Below are 20,671 nucleotides of genomic sequence, written 5' to 3'. Positions count from 1 at the left end.
GAGTTAACCAAGAGTTTTGGCCGGATAACATATACCTGAAATCAGCTGGACGTATAAGTGAATTTAAGTACACTTTTATCTGCTCTTTTGCTTATAGTACTGTATTTAATTTATTTATTTGTGTTTTTCACTGAATATTAACTCAATTGAAGTTGTAACTGTCTCTCTATAGTTAGTTCTCCACCTGCCCTTCCTGTTCTTGTTTTGGTGTTAATGTTGGTGGCTTTTAAATTGCCCGCCCCTCTTGTAGATTTGTATTTGGATACTCCTTCTGGGCCCATCTCATTTGCTCACTCAACTGAGTGCAGTAAGATCATATTCTGATTTCAGGCACTCCTGTTGTGTACAAAGAGAGCATTTGGGAAGGACAACCCCAGTAGCATCTTGATCCTGCTCTGTTCCCTCCCTCAAAAAAAAAAAAAAAAAAATATATATATATATATATATATATATATATATATATATATACACACACACACACACACACACACACACACACACACACACACACACACACACACATATATATATATATATATATATATATATATATATGTATTATTCAGCTGCTCTTACTGTAACTGTCTTAGTTGCTCTTCTGCATGCTATCTGTTCAGTCGCTCTTACTCTGCACTTATTACTGCTTATTAGTAGCCTTCTAATTTACTGCCTTCTGCACTTGTTTTTTAGTCATTTGTTAATTTAATTGCATTTATTTGAACTGTATTTGCCGCAGTGTTGCTACACACTCGGGTGTGCTGGCCTGCACTACAATTTGAATTGTATTTACTGCTGTTTTAGCTGCTTTTCTGTAACAAAAAAAAAATTCTAAGCTTGTTTCCTGCCTTTCCTGTAACTAGTCAAGTCCAGATACAGACTTGCTGTATCCAGGACAGTTGGCAAGCTTCTGAGGCCCCAAGCCTTTTTGTGTTGGAGGGAAGCCTTCTAGCTTATCTGTGGGAGTGGTAAGCACTAGGTAGCCTATCTACCATGGGAAGAGTGGTTTTGGCTCTGAAATTGCAGTTCATTGGCCATTTGGCCAGTTTTTCCATCTCTTTCTACTTTCTGGTTAAAAGCCCGTTTTGCGTTTGGTCCCTGCCTTTTCTATTAACTAGTGTAGTCCAGGTACAGATTTGCTGTATCCAGGACTGGAAGCTTCTGAGCCCCACCAAGCCCTTCTGTGTTGGAGAGAAGCCTTCTAGCTTATCAGTGGGAGTGGTAAGCACTAGGTAACCTATCTACCACAGGAGGAGTGGTTTCTGGCCCAGAAATTATAGTTTATTGGCAGTTTGGGAAGCTTTTCCATCTCTTTCAACCTTCTGATTTAAAAGTCTGTGTTTGTGTTTGTTTCCTGTCTTTCCTGTTACTAGTCTAGTCCAGGTACAGATTTGCTGTATCCAGGACTCTTTGTAAGCTTCTGAGCCCCCCAAGCCTTTTCATGTTGGAGGGAAGCCTTCTAGCTAATCAGTGGGAGTGGTAAGCATCAGGTAGCCTATCTACCACAAGAGGAGTGGTCCCTGGCCCAGAAATTGAAGCTAATGACTGTTGTAGCAGTTTTTTCCATCTCTTTCAACTTTCTGGTTTGAAACCCAAACTTGTACCTGTTTCCCACCTTTCCTATAACTAGCCTAGTCCAGTTACAGAGTTGCTGTATCCAAGATTGTTAGTAAGCTTCTGAGCCCCCCAAGCCTTTCTGTGTTGGAGGGAAGCCTTCTAGCTTATCAGTGGGAGTGGTAAGCACTAGGTAGCCTGTCCTCCATGGAAAGAGTGAGTTTTGGCCCAGAAATTGTAGTTTATTTGGCCAGTTTTCCATCTCTTTCAACTTGCTGGCTTAAAAGCTTATGTTTGTACTTGTTCTCCACCTTTCCTGTAACTAGTCTAGTCCAGGTACAGATTTGCTGTATCCAGGACTCTTTGTAAGCTTCTGAGCCCCCCAAGCCTTTCTGTGTTGGAGGGAAGCCTTCTAGCTAATCAGTGGGAGTGGTAAGCATCAGGTAGCCTATCTACCACAAGAGGAGTGGTCCCTGGCCCAAAAATTGTAGCTATTGACTGTTGTAGCAGTTTTTTTCCATCTCTTTCAACATTCTGGTTTAAAAGCCGCACTTGTGCTTGTTTCCCACCTTTTCTGTAACTAGCCTAGTCCAGATACAGAGCTTCTGTATCCAGGACTGTTGGTAATCTTCTGAGCCTCGCAAGCCTTTCTGTGTTGGAAGAAAGCATTCTAGCTTATCAGTGGGAGTGGTAAGCACTTGGTAGCCTATCTACCACAAGAGGAGAGGTTCTTGGTCCAGAAATTGTAGTTTATTGACCATTTGGACAGTTTGTCCATCTCTTTTAACTTTCTGGTTTAAAAGCCCACATCTGCGCTTGTTTCCCATCTTTCCTGTAACTAACCTACTGGGTAGCACTAGAAAGCCTTAAACTGATACAAGCCTTCTAGCTTAGAAGAGAGACTTTGGAGTGATTAAGTATCACTTTTCCGTACTTTCTTGCCGTACTTAACTTTCTTTCTCCAAAATGCAGATTTTCCAGATTTGGAGGAGTGGTTCCAGCCCAAAAGTTAGTAGTTTATTGGCCATTTTGGGCTAATTTCTATCTCTTTCATCACCCTATTATAAAAACCGCGTTTGCATGGTTTTGTGCACCGGGCAGTGCCGGTTAGCTACGGTTAAATTATTCCCGGCTCCACTAAGATTCCTATTCAGTTTTTCCCTTGAAACTAGTCTAACTCTCAACATAAGCACTCAAAAAGCATCTTACAGCCCAGCACTTGCTCAGACCTAATAACAAGCACTAATATACCCTGACACTGATTGCCCAGCAGGGTAAGGCTCTTTATTCACCCCTCACCAACCAAGCGATTAAGCAGCTCACCCTACTATTCAGGCATGACCAAAGGGCAACTTCAGGTGCACTCTCCAGTCCAGGTGGTGAATCTGGGTATCTTGAGGCAATGTCACAACTGCCTCATGTACACAGACAACCCTCTCCTCCTACCACAAAACACTAACATATGTGAGAGATGCAATTATACAGCCAAATTGGAAGCTAAGCTGTCTCCACCGAAGACTGGAACAGTCAAGAGGAGAAGGTTAACACTTGCATCACACCTCCAGCTACACACAGACCTACTAAAACAGCACTGGCAAAAAATACACATAAATACACAAAATCATACTCAGAGGCTCCAAATAAAAACCTGCAAAAGCATCAGTGACCTCCAAAGCAGACACCCAAACAACCTGCACTTCCTGTCACAAACCAGACAACACATAAAACACAAAATCAGTGTGCCGCACAATCACAGTCCTTAAGGCGAAATAACATACCTAACACACTAGTGATAGGTGACTCTATAGTCAGGCACACTGACATCCCACTCACTAGGCTGAACAAGCAGAAGGTTACTGTTAGCTGCCTGTCGGGATCCAGAATCTGTCACATAACACAAGCACTCAGGTCACTCCAGAACAAGTTCAAATATGATTCTGTCATTGTTCATGTTGGTGTGAATGACCTGAGACATACCTCCCTGGACTACATGAAAAGAGACATGGAAGAGCTCTCTGATCATGCAGCCCAGCCTGTCATGTCCCTGACCCTGAGTAACATCCTGCCCTCACCAAGAATGATACCTCAGTATAAAGAAAAAATGATCAATTTCAACAATTGTCTAAGCTTCTGGTGTCATTCAAAGGGGATCCAGTGTCTGTCAGCCTGGGATGACATGCCCGACTAGCCACTTTGCTTCGCAAGAGATGGCTTGCACCTGTCACCCCTAGGCTTTCGAATACTGGCCAAGGCCCTTGCTGCTCCCATAGTGCCCTTTTTAGGCAAGGCTCAAAAGTCAAACCCACCTCCATAAACAGCACAATTAACAGAAAACTGAGGGTTGTGCTACTAAACGCCAGGAGTTTAAATCTCAAAATGCACATGCTCGAAGCACTCCTCAGTATGGAGAGCGTTGATGTCTGTGCAGCAACTGAAACCTGGTTCATGGCTCCAGAGAGCACCCCAGCACTACCGGGCTACAACTCATACCACACGTTTTGGCCACAGAACACAGACTGAAACACAAAAGGAGGGAGTGTATCCATATTCATCAAGGATACCTACACCTCCAGGTTAGTGGTGTAGCATACCTCTGAGATCATCCATGTGCAACTAACATCAGGCAAGTCTGCAATGCAAACTGTGGCCTGCTACAGATCACCTCCATGAACCAGGACCACCACTCCACCTTTCTGGAGACACCGGAAAACATGAAGGTCCAACTGAACACCCTGATATTGGGCGATTTCAATTACCGTACCTTTCACTGGGAAAACTACTCGAGTACAAATTCCCAGGCCCAGAGCTTCCTGGAATTCATCAACTCAAATGCCCTGGATCAGCTGGTAAACTTCCCTAACAGAGGTGAAAACATATTGGACCTGGTCATCACCAACATGGGCGACAGGTGTTCCACACCAGAGGTCAACCCATTACTGGTTAGCTCAGACCATAAACTAATCACTCTAGATGTCCACACCCCATCACTACCCCCAACTAAGGAAACTACAGTAAAAAGCTTCTCTAAAGCAAACTTCACATTACTTAAGACAGAGGTGGTAAGTTTCACAGCCCCCACGCTAAAGGATAATGCTTCCCAAGATGCAGAAACCTTTACAAATGCACTCTTTGAGCACCTACAAGGATGCCTGGATCATGCCATCCCTAGCAAAACCAAGACTCACTCCTCTAAGTGATGGAAACCAGTTTGGTGGACCCCTGCAATAAACAGGCTATACAATAGAAGGAGGAAACTAGTTCAGAAAAAAAGCAAATCCCAAGAAGGAAAAACATCCCTGATCAGTATCAGTAAGAAACTAAGGTCCCTCATGAAATCATCCAAGGCTAACTTTGAAAGAAAAATAGCCAAGGATTCAAAAGATAACCACAAAGTCTTCTTTAGCTATGTTAAAAATCTAAGTGGTAATTCACAGATATGCACTGAACTAGTGCAAGATAACACAAAATATACTGAACTTACTGATATTGCCAACATCCTGGCAGATAGATTCAGTGCAAACTTCACCCCCCTCTCACCTCCAAAAGGGCCCACAACAATACCAGAAAAGTGTAGTGCCCCAGAAATCACAGATGCACAGGTGAAAACAGCCCTTTCAAAAGCCAAAAACACAGCATCAATGGGACGAGATGATGTCCCAGGCTGCGTCTTGCACGAACTACAGAATGAACTAACCCCCCCACCTAAACATGCTGTTCAACCTCAGCCTCTCCACAGGCTACATGCCCATAGAATGGTGCACAGCAACGGTTATTCCTCTCCACAAATTAGGGGCCACAACTGGCCCTGGTAACTATGGCCCCATAAGCCTGACTAGCCTGGTCTGCAAGGCTATGCAGCGCATCATCATGGAACTCATTAACAAAGACATTGGGAACCTCCAAACACTTGACCCGACCCAGTTTGGCATTGTTAAGGGGGCAGATCATGTCTACTAAACCTGGTTGACTTCTTCGAGACAGTCACCAAGGCCATAGACGAGGGAATGGTGGTTCACACAGCCTACCCTGACCTCTCCAAGGCTTTTGACACCATTCCCCACTCGGGTATTACAGAAAAACTCACCAACCTGAACATAAACCCCTACATCATGAGATGGGTTGCCAACTGGCTTACAGACAGAATTCACATGGTAAGAATAGAGGGCTCTAGGTCCTACTATAAACCAGTCACAAGTGGTGTCCCGCAAGGCTCGGTCCTGGGACCCCTACTGTTCAGCATACACTTCTCAGAAGTACAGGCAAACACAGTGGGATTATCGCTAACCAAGTTTGCCAATGACTGCAAACTGGGAGCCATAATTGACTCTCCGGCTGACACAGACATCCTCCAAAAGGCCCTTACTGAGATGGACACCTGGTGTCAAAGTCATGGCCTCAAGCTAAATGCCAAAAAATGCATAGTCAACCCATTTGAGAAAAACAAAACACCCACGAATTACCACATAGGTGGCAGCCCTTTTAATACAGAAGAGGTAATAAGAGATCTGGGGACCCAGGTAGATAGTAATCTCTCCTTTGACAAACATATTGCCAAAGTAGTTAGGAAATCCTTCTATGTGGTCCATCTAATTACTAAAGGGTACGCATCAAGAAATAAAGAGGTTATAGTGCCCCTCTACTCGTCACTCATTAGAGCCATCATAGAGTACAATGTCCCATTTGGGATGTACCTCACAAGACACATCCAACTGGACTGAAAAGACCACAAAAGTACCACACCAAGAGGATTACTGGCCTCAAACATGTCCTATGCAGCCTGACTGAAAAAACTCCGGCTGTACTCGGAGGCATATTGCTTACTCAGAGGTGATCTCTGCCTGACTTACAAAGCCATGTCCAACTCAGAATTGATGGACATGTTCCACCTAAAGAAATCCAAGTCACTGCGAGCCACACGTTCTAGTCAATTAACCTCTCCACAACAATAAATAGAACATGCTGGAGGGATAGTTTCCTGTCACAGAGACTCCCCATGCTTTGGAACAAAATTCCAAATTACATCAGGCAGAACCCCTCACTAACACTCTTCAAGAGAAACCTTGATGAGTGGATGTGTAACAGAAAATACACCCTTGGGATCACTTCATTGGCTCTTCTTGACAGGATCAGTTAATTAATCCATGGGGCGGCGAAAGCCGACAGACTCTGGCTAGGCTTATAAATGCCCTCGGGCAGATAGCCTAGTACCTACCTATGAACCTATGAACCTATAAGAGGGAAATGGAGTGGGAGATGGTGAAGCAGACACAAAAACATCTGTCCCTGCTGAACAGTGCCTACATTTGCAATAAGCAGTATTAAGGAAGAAGAGCGATATGCCTCAGGACGCACAGCCGGTAAACAATAATCATGCTTATGATGACCAGTCTATGAAGGCATCACCCAAAAGCTCCAAGGAATACATTTACTTACCCAAACCTCAAGGAATGCATAAAAAAATACAAGTCTTGAAATAAGCAGGGTTATCAAGGAGACAATAAGGATCATGATTTGGTCACTACAGCCACTGCATCTAGAAAAGTCAGCAGTAAAGCCTGGCCCAACATTTCCTCAGGGTTGTTAGATCAAGAGATGAGCAATTCTTGACTTCTAGGGTATTAAAAGGCTAGATAAAACACAAAATAAAAAGGAAATGGCTGGATTTGTTGTTCTTTTCCTTCTTTTTGAGTAAAATGTTGACAGATGTGAAGGTACATACTTCTTTACCCACACAAAGCTCACTGGGATTACCATCATGCTATAAGCATAGGCTTACACACACACATACATATATATATATATATATATATATATATATATATATATATATGTGTGTGTGTGTGTGTGTGTGTGTGTGTGTGTGTGTGTGTATATATATATATGTATATATACAGATTCACTTTAGAAGCTCGAAATACTGAAATATCGAAATTCAGTATTTTGAGACCATAAAGTGGAATCCTGAAAAACAACGAAACCTCAGAAGCGCGAAATTCAAAATCTTGCACATCGGACATTTTGAATTAGTGCTTCCAGTGTTTCTCTGTGGTTGTGGATTCAGGTAAGTATTTATTTGTTAAGGGTTTTGGATACGGGCTGTGGTGTGTGTTAGTGTGTTTTGTTGCTGTGATGTGTGTGTGCGAGGAGAATGTAGATTGTGTGGTAGTGTTTTGTGTGTGTTTCTATGTAGTGCGACCCCGGAGTTAGAATATTTAAGTAGGGGGGTGTGGGGGCAGGGGGGGCTTGCCCCCCTGCTTTTATGTAGTAGAGAGCTTGTGTTTGTGTGTGGGGAGGAAGGTGTGTGTGTGTGTGTGTGTGTGTGTGTGTGTGTGTGTGTGTGTGTGTGTGTGTGTGTGTGTGTGCGTGGAGTAGAAGCACTAATTCAAAATCTCCAGTGTGCGAGATTTTGAATTTCGCACTTCTGAGTTTTCGTTGTTTTCAGGTGTTGACGTTATAGCCTCGAATTACTGAATTTCGATATTTCAGTATTTCAAGGATATAAAGTTAATCCATATAGATAAATATATATATATATATATATATATATATATATATATATATATATATACATATATGGTTCTACTTCAGAATGTCGGCCATTCAGAATGCCGATTTTCATATGGCCGACACCATATGATCGACATTCCGATAGACTGACATCCTGAAATAGCACCATTTACCAACCAGGAAACACAGTAAAACTGCGCTATGCAGGGGGTGGCAAGCCCCCCTGCAACCCCCACACCCCCTGCTCCTTAAATATTCTCACTCCAAGATCGCACTACAGTGTAGGAAATGGGAATCTCCCAGTTCCACAGTGTAGCGGGATCTCTGCTATCATTTGTTGGCCTTTCAAACATTCGCTCATATGGTGTAAGCCATATGAGTTTCGAACATTTGAAAGTTCAAACAAATGAAGGGCTCCCATACTGATTCCTGTTCTCTGCACCTATCTGCAAGCTGCCTCTCAGTTAAACAGGATACTTATCTTCTGGTGTCTTACAAGCACCCTGTTTACTCTAACTACCAGCTACTTAGTTATACTGCAACAGTGTGCTGATTCCTGTTCTCTGGACCTATCTGCAAGCTGCCTTTCAGTTAAACAGGATACTTATCTTCTGGTGTCTTACAAGCACCCTGTTTACTCTACCTACCAGCTTCTTAGTTATACTGCAACAGTGTGCTGATTCCTGTTCTCTGGACCTATCTGCAAGCTACCTCTCAGTTAAACAGGATACTTATCTTCTGGTGTCTTACAAGCACCCTGTTTACTCTACCTACCAGATACTCAGTTAAACTGCAACAGTGTGCTGATTCCTGTTCTCTGGACCTATCTGCAAGCTGCCTTTCAGTTAAACAGGATACTTATCTTTTGGTGTCTTACAAGCACTCTGTTTACTCTATCTACCAGCTACTTAGTTATACTGCAATCGTGTGCTGATTCCTGTTCTCTGGTGTCTTACAAGCACCCTGTGTAGGTTTACATTTCAATATCTTTGTATTCCTGACACTTTGTACAATACCATTCTGAGACTTGCACTCTAGGACCTGCACCCCCCCCCCCCCCGCATTTTCCTTGCAGGACTTTAAATCTTTATTTGTACTTGGGTAATCTTGGGTTTCTACTTACTCACTCCCATTAACATTACCCTGCAAAGAACAGTGTATGTGTTCAACTTTCCTTATATTTAGGGTAGCACACACTCAATCAGACCAACGCTGTCCCCACCTGAAACCCTCTTTAGCCAACCCCACCTTTACTCCCACTGCCTAATAATTTCCTTTACAGTCATTCCCAGTGGAAAAAGCTTGAATATGTCTACAGAAATCAAGTATAGCCCAAATAGACTATATGTACCACTTACCCTGCAATCCTTGCCAAAGGTTTTAGCCCGCTCCTGCAATCCTTGCCAAAGGTTTTAGCCTGCTCCATTTGCTCCACTCACTCCACTCCCCTCCCTACCCCCAAATCCCTCCCACCCCAGCTGTACTCAAATTTAATCTAGCAAAAGACCACTCCCACTAATATCCAACCAATCAACTCATACCTCCCATAATCTCCACCCCACTACTCCTCCTTCCTACTTATCATACATCCTAATCCCAACACAGTCATGCCACTTACTACAATTATAATAATTTGCTGCACTATTCTAGCATTTTCTACATCTTACGAGGACATTTCAGTCAATTCTCCCAACCACTTCCATTGCACTCTGTCAACTACCCCTCTCAAATTCCCACCACACAATTTCACTACTCCAACCCCAAAATGCCTCCTTCCACCCCACCTACCTAATTACCAAGCCCGCACCTCATCTGAATGCAAATTATTCTTAAAATACCACAAGCATTTCACTGCATATATAAAACATATCCTCTGCATTCTCTTTAAACTCACTCTCAGTGGAGACATGCACCCTAACCCTGGCCCCAGTTTCTTCAACATCCCCACAAACCCCCCTCCAAATAGCTCTCCTATCACCCAAATCACACTTAATAAAAAGCCAACAGACCTCCTCATTATGTCTCTTAACATCAGAAGCATCTGTAACAAAATCCAAGATCTCCAGGCATACATACACCTGTATTCCCCTGACAGCCTTATCCTAATCGAATCTTGGCTTAAACCTCACATCAAAAGTGAAGAAATACTCCCACCTGGATATAACATCCTCCGCAAGGACAGAATATACAAAAAAGGAGGAGGAGTGGCACTGATGTATAACCATCACCTCGATATCCAAATTCTCACCCAGTCAGCTCCCCAGCTTGACAAGGAAGAAATCTTCTATGCTACCCTAAAATTAAATCCTAAGAAAGCAATCAACTTAATAGGCTGCTACTTCCCTCCAGGTTAAAATATACCCCCCCCTTGAAAACCTATTAAACTGGGCCAATCTTTCCCTACCCCAAGAAACCATCATACTCAGTGACTTTAACATCATCTGCCTATCCTGCAATAGTAAACCCCCAACACTCCACCTAAATTTCCATGGCTTCTCACAGCTTATACAATCCCCAACCAGGATAAATAAAAACCCCAATAATCACACCATTCTTGATTGGGCCCTAGTCAGCAAAGATCCTCACTCTTACCTGGCAGGCTCCTTACCTGACTACCTAAGTGACCACTCCCCAACCTTCCTACTAAAACACCACATAAATAGCAGCAAACCCATTGTCTACCAACACATTAGCTACAAAGCTAAATTCAACTCCAGCTCCTTCATCACCTCCCTACAAAAAATAAACTGGTCACCCCTAAAATACCTCAACCTAGATGAAGCAGTCCACTACTTTAACAGTACTTTCCTCAACATCCTTAACTCCCATGCCTCCCAAAGATGCACCAAAATCCGAACTAAAAAGTCCCCCTGGCTACAAAAAAACACCAAAGACCTTATGAAATCCAGGGATAAAATATGGGAACAATGGTGCACGACCAAAAACCCCTCAGATAGGCAAATATTCCTTGAACTACGTAACAAAGTCAAAAAGCAAGTAAAAGCAGACAAAGCCCTTTTCTATCAGACATCCCTAAACTCCTCCCAAAACAACCCAAAGCAATTCTGGTCCACAATTAACTCTATCCTCTACCCAGGGAAGGTAAACTCCCCCCCACAAGCCACCCCTCTCTCCAGCTATAGCATAGCTGACTCTTTCAACAAACATTTTACAGATAATGTTCTATCTTTAACTAAAAAACACTTCCCTACATCAATAACCCCAACACCCAAACCAACTCCACCCCTCCTTCCCTTCTTCCTTTCCACAGTACCCACCTCCAACATAAAAAAATACTGACAAAACTTAAACCAACAAGACTAGCAGCTGACAACCTGCCCACAGAATACCTAAAATAGCAGCTGATGTTTTAGCTTATCCCATCTCCATATTAATCAACGGCTCCATATCTGAGTCCAATGTGCCAATCTTATGGAAAATATCCCACATCATACCACTACACAAAGGCGGCCCCTTAACAGACATCTCCAACTACTGCCCCATTGCCATCCTCTTGCCTCTCTCCAAGATACTCGAAAAATGTATCAACTCACAGATATCCAATTATCTCCTAGACGATAATCTCCTCTCCTACACACAGCAGGGTTTCAGACCACACCATAGCATCACAACTGCTCTGCTCTCCTTCACTAACACCATTCTCCAACATAAAAACAATGGCCTTTTCTCCTCTGCTGTATTTCTTGACCTATCGAAGGCTTTTGATATTGTATCACACAATCTTCTACTCTCTGCACTCTCCAACCTCTCCTTTTCCATACCTGCCATCAATTGGTTGCACAGCTATCTACACGGCTGCCAGCAGTCAGTTGTCTAGCACAATGATCTATCCCCTCACCTCCCTGTTACTCTCGGGGTTCCCCAAGGCTCCATCCTTGGCCCCTTGCTTTTCTCCATTTTACCAATGACCTGCACACCGCCGCCAAACATGCCTCCCTCATACAGTATGCAGATGACTCCACTCTCATCTGCTCTGCTCCAACTCTAACAGAACTACAACAGATTACTCAAGCATCTTTCTCTTCTGTTGAAAGTTGGCTACTAAATGCTCAACTCCTCCTCAACCCAAATAAGACCAAACTCATCTTTCAACCCTCAAAATCTACCCCGAACAGCCCCCATTTCAACACACTTGCCAAAGACAACACTTCCATCTCACCAACAGCTCACACTAAGCTGCTCGGTGTACAGATTGACAACAAACTCAAATTTGACACTCACATATCACTCACAATAAAAAAAGTCCACAAAGAAATGGGTGCCTTGTATAGAAACCAACAATACCTAACCAAACCAGCCAGAATCTCTACCGCAACTTCCCAACTAATCTCAACCCTAATCTATGCATCACCCATACTCACAAATCTTCGACAATCAGACCTAAAGAAACTCAAAGCCTGCTACAATAAAATTGCAAAATTTGCATCAGAGGACTCCCACTGCAGTCACCACTGCGTCTCCCTTAGAAACCTATTCTAGTTTGAGCTCCCTCAACTCCTACACCAAACCCAACTTACCTTTGCTCATAAACTTGTAAACCACCCTCTTAAAATTCCCTCACTTCATACACTTCTCCAACCCTACCAATCCTCCAGACCCCTTCGATCCTGCAACAAAAATCTACTCCAAGTAACCAAACCCAACAACTCTGCAGGGGAAGTGCTATTCTCCTACTCCATATCCAAAATTTGGAACTCACTTCCCACTGCCCTAACTACCCTCCCTTCCAGCAGTCTCTTCAAAAATGCTCTTAAAGCGTACCTAAAATTTCACTGGCTATGTCCTTGTCCATACCCCAACTACCCCCCCTTTCTCCTGTACCAATAATTAGCTGCCAGCTCTACTATTAGTTGTCAACAGGTTATCAGTATTTCATTACTATTTCATATCCTTTAACTAGCAGATGATTGCAGTACGATGTTTATTCTTTTCTCTGTGAGAAATTAATACTACTAGGCAAATGTCTTGCACATTATATTGTTATTATACTCTGACATATGTCATTACCTGTCAGACTGTGTCTTTGCTATAAATGCACTGTTTTTTTTCCTCTGAAATGCTAGATTATATTCTTATATTATGAGAAATTTTGCTTGTCTGAATATATGGAGCCTTCCTTGTGATATTATACTCTGACATATAAGTCATTTCTCCTGTTGAATTGTGTTTTTACCATAATTATACTGTTTCTTTTTTCATCTAATATGCTAGATTGTACTCTTATATTATGTAAATCTCATATGTCTGAAGATATGGAGCTTTTCTTCCCGGGCCTCCACTGAAAATGGGCATATACCCAGTCGGACTTTCCCGATCAACAAATGTAAAATAACTAAAATACATATATATATATATATATATATATATATATATATATATATATATATATGTATATGGATCTCCTTTGATCCAGCACATTTACTTATCATCAAAATGTAAATATACGACCTCACTTTCATGTAAAAACAAAAATAAAAACAAAAAAAAAAGCAACAGAAAAGAAATAAAAACATGCAGTTTGCATGTAACATTAGTTGTACATCAATGTTTAGTGTTGATGCACAACTAAGCAAACTATTGCTGAGATGATGGTACAGTGGGGATAAGGGAATATTCGGTCTTGGAGTGAGAATATTAAAGTAGGGGGGTGCTGGGGGGCTTGCCCCCCTGCATAATCATGTTTAGTGTGTTTTTTTGTTTTTTTTTTTGGTTTAAGTTTTATTTTTATGTTTGTTTTTACACGAAAGTGCATTTTAAAAAAAATGCAATTTTGAGCAAGTGAGTTTGCGAATTTACGTTTCGATGAAATGTAAATTCCCTGGATCAAAGTACATCCATATATATATATATATCTATATATATCTATATATATATATATATATATATATATATATATATATATATATATATATATATGTGTGTGTGTGTGTGTGTGTGTGTGTGTGTGTGTATAGGTTTGCTATTGTTTGTGCGAATGACATTCTGTCAGCTGCAATGTGCCGAAAATCAGAATGTCGAATGCACAGGCATTTGTGCACCAGATAGTCGACTCCACTTATGCGAATGCACTACTGCATTTGCATAAGTGTAAGTCGACTATCTGCATGGAGATCGCGGTACAGTGGGGAGTGGAAATTCATCCACATTCCCATTGTAGTGCAATCTTTGAGTTAGAATATATTTACATCATCTCCAATACGGCTATCACGTGGTAGTTTCAACAACAATGTCGAGTCAAATGCGTCGAGCATCTGGTTCGACATTGTCAATGTTAGTTGTTTTTACTTTCAGTATTACTATTCGTTTATTTGAACGAAAAATGTTTTTCCATTCGAATAAACAATAGTAAACCATATATATATATATATATATATATATATATATATATATATATATATCTATATAGATTCTTCAAGAAAGTTTTGAAAAAAGGCAGGCATCCCTTAAACATTTTTGACCACTCATTGGGATAGTAATTTTAAAGTAAGGGTTCATTAAGGCTGTAATATAAAATAGTGTACTTCTTAGGATGAAGTAAAGAGGAAAGGGGTTCTTAAAAACTTTATATTAGGTGCAGTGTCTCCTTTATAAGCAGTATGTAATAAGCTTCTGCTCTCTGTAATACATTGACTTTACTTAAGGAATCAAAAATATTTTTGTTAATAACAGTATTTTACAATATTTGTAAATGGCGGCAGCATTGCTGCTGCTTTGCAAAGATTTTTATGTGCTTTCATAGAATACAAATTTTTAAACTTAAATATCTATTTATCTCAACAATACCCACTTTGCATCCAGGACTGATGGATACCCATATTGGTGAGCCCAGAAAAAGTTCTTCTTTAGCAGGGCTAAAATCCTCCTTTTTTTACTTTGCTTCAACTTCCCCTCTGCAACTATAGTACTGCCACCTCTCATCTCATGAATAACTCTGTTTTAAAATACCTGCCCAACCATACTAACTCTCTTTACCATTTAATTTCCCTTTAACATTATTTTAGCTAATGTTTCCTCTCTTTAACCATCATAACCAAACTCTACTTCCTATTTATCTGTTGAAATCTCCATGTAATTATCTGAATACACAAACTCACAATGCTTTTCTTTGTTATAATTGTGTAACAATTTATGTCAACATTGTATTTTGCATTTGTCAAACTGTTTTAAATAATGGCTTTGTTAATAATACTTGTGGAGCTTTTCTCCCCGGACCTTCATTGACAATGGGCCAAAAACCCAGTCAGACCTCCGCGCGGTAAACAAATGTAAAATAAATAAATTCTTATTATTACAGCATTATAATAAGGAAGGATTTATGATTCTCTATAAGGAGCATGACAAAAGGATACACCAAAACCTGAGGCATACTTAGAATCTCTATGAATCCCCTTAGTTGTGATTTAAAAACTTATCATACACAGTCTTTAAGTATAAGCATAGTGCATGTTTTTCTTCTTGTACCCTCTTAATATATATATGGACCATGCATCAACAGAAGCGGCTATAAGGGTAATGGTGTTGGCTAATAATAATCTATGTTTCAGGATGCACGGTTGGCAAAGAGACAATTGGTTGCTTATCCCAAATGGAAAGTAAGATTCAGTTTGTAATCTAGTTTATAAGGCCAATAACGTAATTATAGGTGTTTATCACTGTATTGCTTTGCAAGTTATTTATCTTACTTTGGTCTTTATTAACCTGTACATCATCAGAGAAATATTTGAATATCTTCAAAGGAGATTGATAGAGACCTCACCATGTAGTGGGGATGGGGTATATGTATACCCACATTTTAACCATGAGGAATATCTTACTGGACCAAGGCAAATTTCTGCCCAAAACAACTTAAAGGCCCCTTCCAGACTTGATCCTCAGAACATGTGATTGAAGAGAGGTATAAAGTTTAGTCTGGAGGGAAGCAGGAGGCAACCTTGGAGTCCAGTCATATAACATCCGTTAGTAGAGTTTGATATTCTCCTCCTGGAATATCAGATGCAGCTCCCATCCAATTATGAGGAAGAAAGGATTACAGAGGTTAAGCAGGGAAAACCTTCATATTGGTGGCCTTCAGGAAACTAAGATGCTGGTGAGAGACCAACACATTTTTACTGTTTTATAAAGCAAAGAAAATAAAGACAAGAAAACAAAACATTTTGTAACATTCAATAAGACAGAAAAATACAAATCATAAGCCATGAGGAGAGAGAAAAGTGTGATCTTCCTTTTACTTAAGGTCCTATGATTCACAACACAATTAATGAAGAAAAGTTGTGTAGAGATATGGCAGTTTGGAAGGGAAAAATATCATCAGACCACTGGGTCTACAGAATGTTTATGTCACCAGCAAGAATGACTCAAGATTCTGTCTAGAATCCTTTAGTGCATAGTTTTATCCATACACAATGCTGTATTAATGCTTTAACCTAATATTCAACCCTGGGTTCAGCTACCTATATGACAAAAAGCAATACAGCAAGAATGCACAGTCACTGTTAAAAGGACTAATTAACTTAGAAAGGGTTGGTAGATGACAAATAATAAAGACTCACTAGGTTCAGTGATTTTGTGTGTTCATTTTGATTATACATATCCCCCAAGTAAGAGACAGAAACAGTGTCCACACTAGATATAAAATAAATTGTCCTCTCTAATCATGCCTGTTTGATATCATTTTTAAACATACAACAAACTCAGTAATTTTTAAATCCTGGAGACTGTCTCACTAAACAAAGAGGACTGAAAAAGACAGAAGGTTGAAAATTTGTAGGAGATGTCTTTAAAAAGTATTAATGTTGTGTAAAGCATGGAGTTTAAGTTGGTGTAAAGGTTGAAGGAACTGGTTTTAGAGCTGAAATAATGTTCTCTTTATATGCTTTTTCCCTTTATTTCATCATGGCCATCATGCCTCCTACTACTAAACGTCAACCTGGTGCAATCCTAGCAGTGATGGGAATCCCAGTGTGGAGATTCTTTCAGATCCATTAAGGCAAGCAATTCAGAGGACCCATCATCCTGACAGACATCAGAGACTTTGTATCTTTGACGGTTTCCTGTCAACTGAGGCTATTTTGTATTAATACCCTAACACTGCCCCTTTGTAGTCACATGGGCCACAAGGACCACATTTTCTTTCCTATCCATGCATCTGTGCATCTCTGTGTGCAAAGACAAGGGCTACCTTCAGTGCCTTGAGTGAACATGAATACATTCTCCCTTAATTGGCCTCCCATTACAGGTATACTCCTTCCAACTGGGAGGGGTCAGGCCATGTTTGGAGCAGTGGGCATAACTGGTGGGGACCACCATTCCTACACTCAGGTAGACCCTAGATAGAAACTAGTATCCCTCCTCACTGGATGGCATGCACATCCTCCATGTCTGTGCCAATAAGCAGCTCAGCCACAAGTCATACTTGGGTCACCTAGGCCATAATCAGGGTTTTGCCCAGTATGCCAAAAGCACTGGCAGTTTTTTAGAGCTAAATTAATGTAATAACAAATGTGATTTTAAAGAGAAAGGCAAGGGATAATATTTCAAGGTAAAGAAAACTCAATTTGAAAATGGTCAGGATCACAGATACAGGGACTGTGGGCAAAACAAGGAATTAGTCACTGAAGAGGAAAAGTTAAAAATGAATGTAAAGTTTTAAAATATCTCCTGTGTTGAAGCAGACACAATGCAGCTGGGTAATTATTATAGATCTGCATGTGGTATTCAGGCATGTGGTCCTCGAGACAGATGAGTAGCTTGCTCCAATTACTCAACTGCCTAGGAGTGCTTTCTGACTTGCTCAGTGTCATATAGTAGCCAAACAGACCTGGGATATTAAACACCGGACTACAGGAAGAAGCTTACTAACAGCTCATAGCCTTAATCATCTGTGGTAACTGCTAGACTATCATTGCTACTGTTAAGTATCTAGGACAGCAAGCCTAGATGTATAATTTGGCTCTCTTAAAATTAAAAGCCAAGGACAGTGTCACACTTGAAGATAAGTATATTAAGGAATAATTCAAACAGTTCTTTACAGAACTACAAATATAAGTATACTAAGGAAGAATTCAAACAGTTCTTTACAGAACTACAAATATAAGTATATTAAGAAACAATTCAAACAGTTCTTTACAGAACTACAAGTATAAGTATATTAAGGAAGAATTCAAACAGTTCTTTACAGAACTACAAATATAAGGATATTAAGGAAGAATTCAAACAGTTCTTTACAGAACTACAAATATAAGGATATTAAAGAAGAATTCAAACAGTTCTTTACAGAACTGCAAATATAAGGATATTAAGGAAGAATTCAAACAGTTATTTACAGAACTACAAATATAAGGATATCAAGATGAAATTCAAACAGTTCTTTACAAACTACAAATATAAACATATTACGGAAGAATTCAAACAATTCTTTACAGAACTACAGATTTAAGCATATTAAGGAAGAATTCAAACAGTTCTTTACAGAACTACAAATATAAGGATATTAAGGAATAATTCAGTTTTTTACATAACTACATATAAAAGGATAGTAAGGAAGAATTCAAACAGTTCTTTACAGAATTACAAATATAAGCATATTAATGAATAATTCAAACAGTTCTTTACAGAACTACAAATATAAGGATATTAAGGAATAATTCAAGCAGTTTTTACAGAACTACAATTATAAGGATAGTAAGGAAGAATTCAAACAGTTCTTTACAGAACTACAAATATAAGTATATTAAGGAATAATTCAAACAGTTTTTTACATAACTACATATATAAGGATAGTAAGGAAGAATTCAAACAGTTCTTTACAGAATTACAAATATAAGTATATTAATGAATAATTCAAACAGTTCTTTACAGAACTACAAATATAAGGTATTAAGGAATAATTCAAACAATTCTTTACAGAACTACAATTATAAGGATAGTAAGGAAGAATTCAAAAAGTTCTTTACAGAAATACAAATATAAGGATATTAAGAAAGAATTCAAACAGTTCTTTACAGAACTACAAGTATAAGGATATTAAGGAGGAATTCAAACAGCTCTTTACAGAACTACAAATATAAGGATATTAAGGAGGAATTCAAACAGTTCTTAACATAACTACATAGAGGCCGAGCTTTCAATGTTTCTCATAATTTGGATGCCTTTGTCACAGAAATTAGGATATAGAATAGAGCCCAAAGAGAAGTATTTATAAGGCAATATTTATGTAGAGGAAATAGAGCCATTAGTTTGCTGTTCCCCATCAAGGCACCAGGAATAGATAGATGACTTTTCTGTAAATTTGTTCAAAGTAGTAAGCTAGAACCCTTGTAAAGAACCTTGCATATCAATTTAGTACTGTAAGGGCAGGTTTGATTATTCATATAAATATGAATGGAATACTTATTACTATTATCTTCTAAATGGCTTCCGACATAGAAGATGTGCAGAAATTTAAACCATTTTCACTAAAAAACTTCAGTTTAAAAATATTTGCTGAGGTCCTAGCTAAAAGGATAGAGGTAGCACTTGCATACGTATTTGACTCAGGTCATAATGGCTTCACAACAAATACACAATTTGCTGATAATTAGATGAGACTTGCAGTCTTATGGCAAAGAAGAGCTGGAACACTTCAGACATAAGAGTGATATAATTTGATAGTAAAAAAAGCTTTAGATAGAATTTTCTATGAATATTACTTTAAAATTTGGATGGGAATAGGATTTAGGGGCAGCTTCTTAGTTTAAATCCATGCTCTAAATTTCCATACTAGCTTTTAAGTAAATGATGAAGGGGGGGGGTCTATCAGATTGAGCTAAAATCAAAACAGGTACCCCATTGGTTTGTTCCCTCTATCAAACTCCTGTTATTTTGGTAATGAAAGAGTTTACATTTAGAAATCTCCCATTAAGCTGCCAACATTATTCTAGCTTCAGGATACAGAATATGCTCACCAATTTAGTTTTAGACTCAAAGGATAGAAATTTTGTACTAAAATGTATTCCCATAACCCAGAGGTGATTGGGGTTTACCACGTATAACTCCTTATGCACCTGTGTTTAATTTAACACACATTATTTGTATCACCAATATTACAGTCAAGTCAGATACTGGTGGTAATGCAATACACCTCAGAGGATTTACATGTGTAGTTATTAAAATTGAGACAAGATGTAAGTGTTAGAGGAGATTTATTATGGAGAAAGCATCTGAAAAATGTAATATATGATAACAATATAGTCAGACAATACTCAGCTCCTCTCCAGGTTTGCAATAAAATGACTTAAAGCAGATGTGAATGCTTTAGTCCATCTTAGTAATTCATCCTCCTTGATAACACATAAAGGATTCAAAGACAAGGAAAATTCAATTTGCAAGGGTCAGACAAGTTTGTATATAAAGAAATAAAATCAACAGGGCATAAGATAAAATGGTATAGCAATTTGAAAAGAAGGTTACCTTCATGAAAGAAGTAGGTCATTGTCAAAAGAGATAAAGTCGGTTGTATTTGTAAAGACTTAAGGGAGCTGATGTAGTACTAAGAACAATTCAGAATAGATTAAAAGAGAAAGGCATTGAAAAGTAAATAAAGGTCGTCAGGAAA

Source organism: Protopterus annectens, chromosome 3.part0 (genome assembly GCF_019279795.1).
Source record: "Protopterus annectens isolate FY-2018-M chromosome 3.part0, PAN1.0, whole genome shotgun sequence".
Taxonomy (NCBI): Eukaryota; Metazoa; Chordata; order Ceratodontiformes; family Protopteridae; genus Protopterus; species Protopterus annectens.
This window is presented reverse-complemented; position numbering follows the sequence as displayed.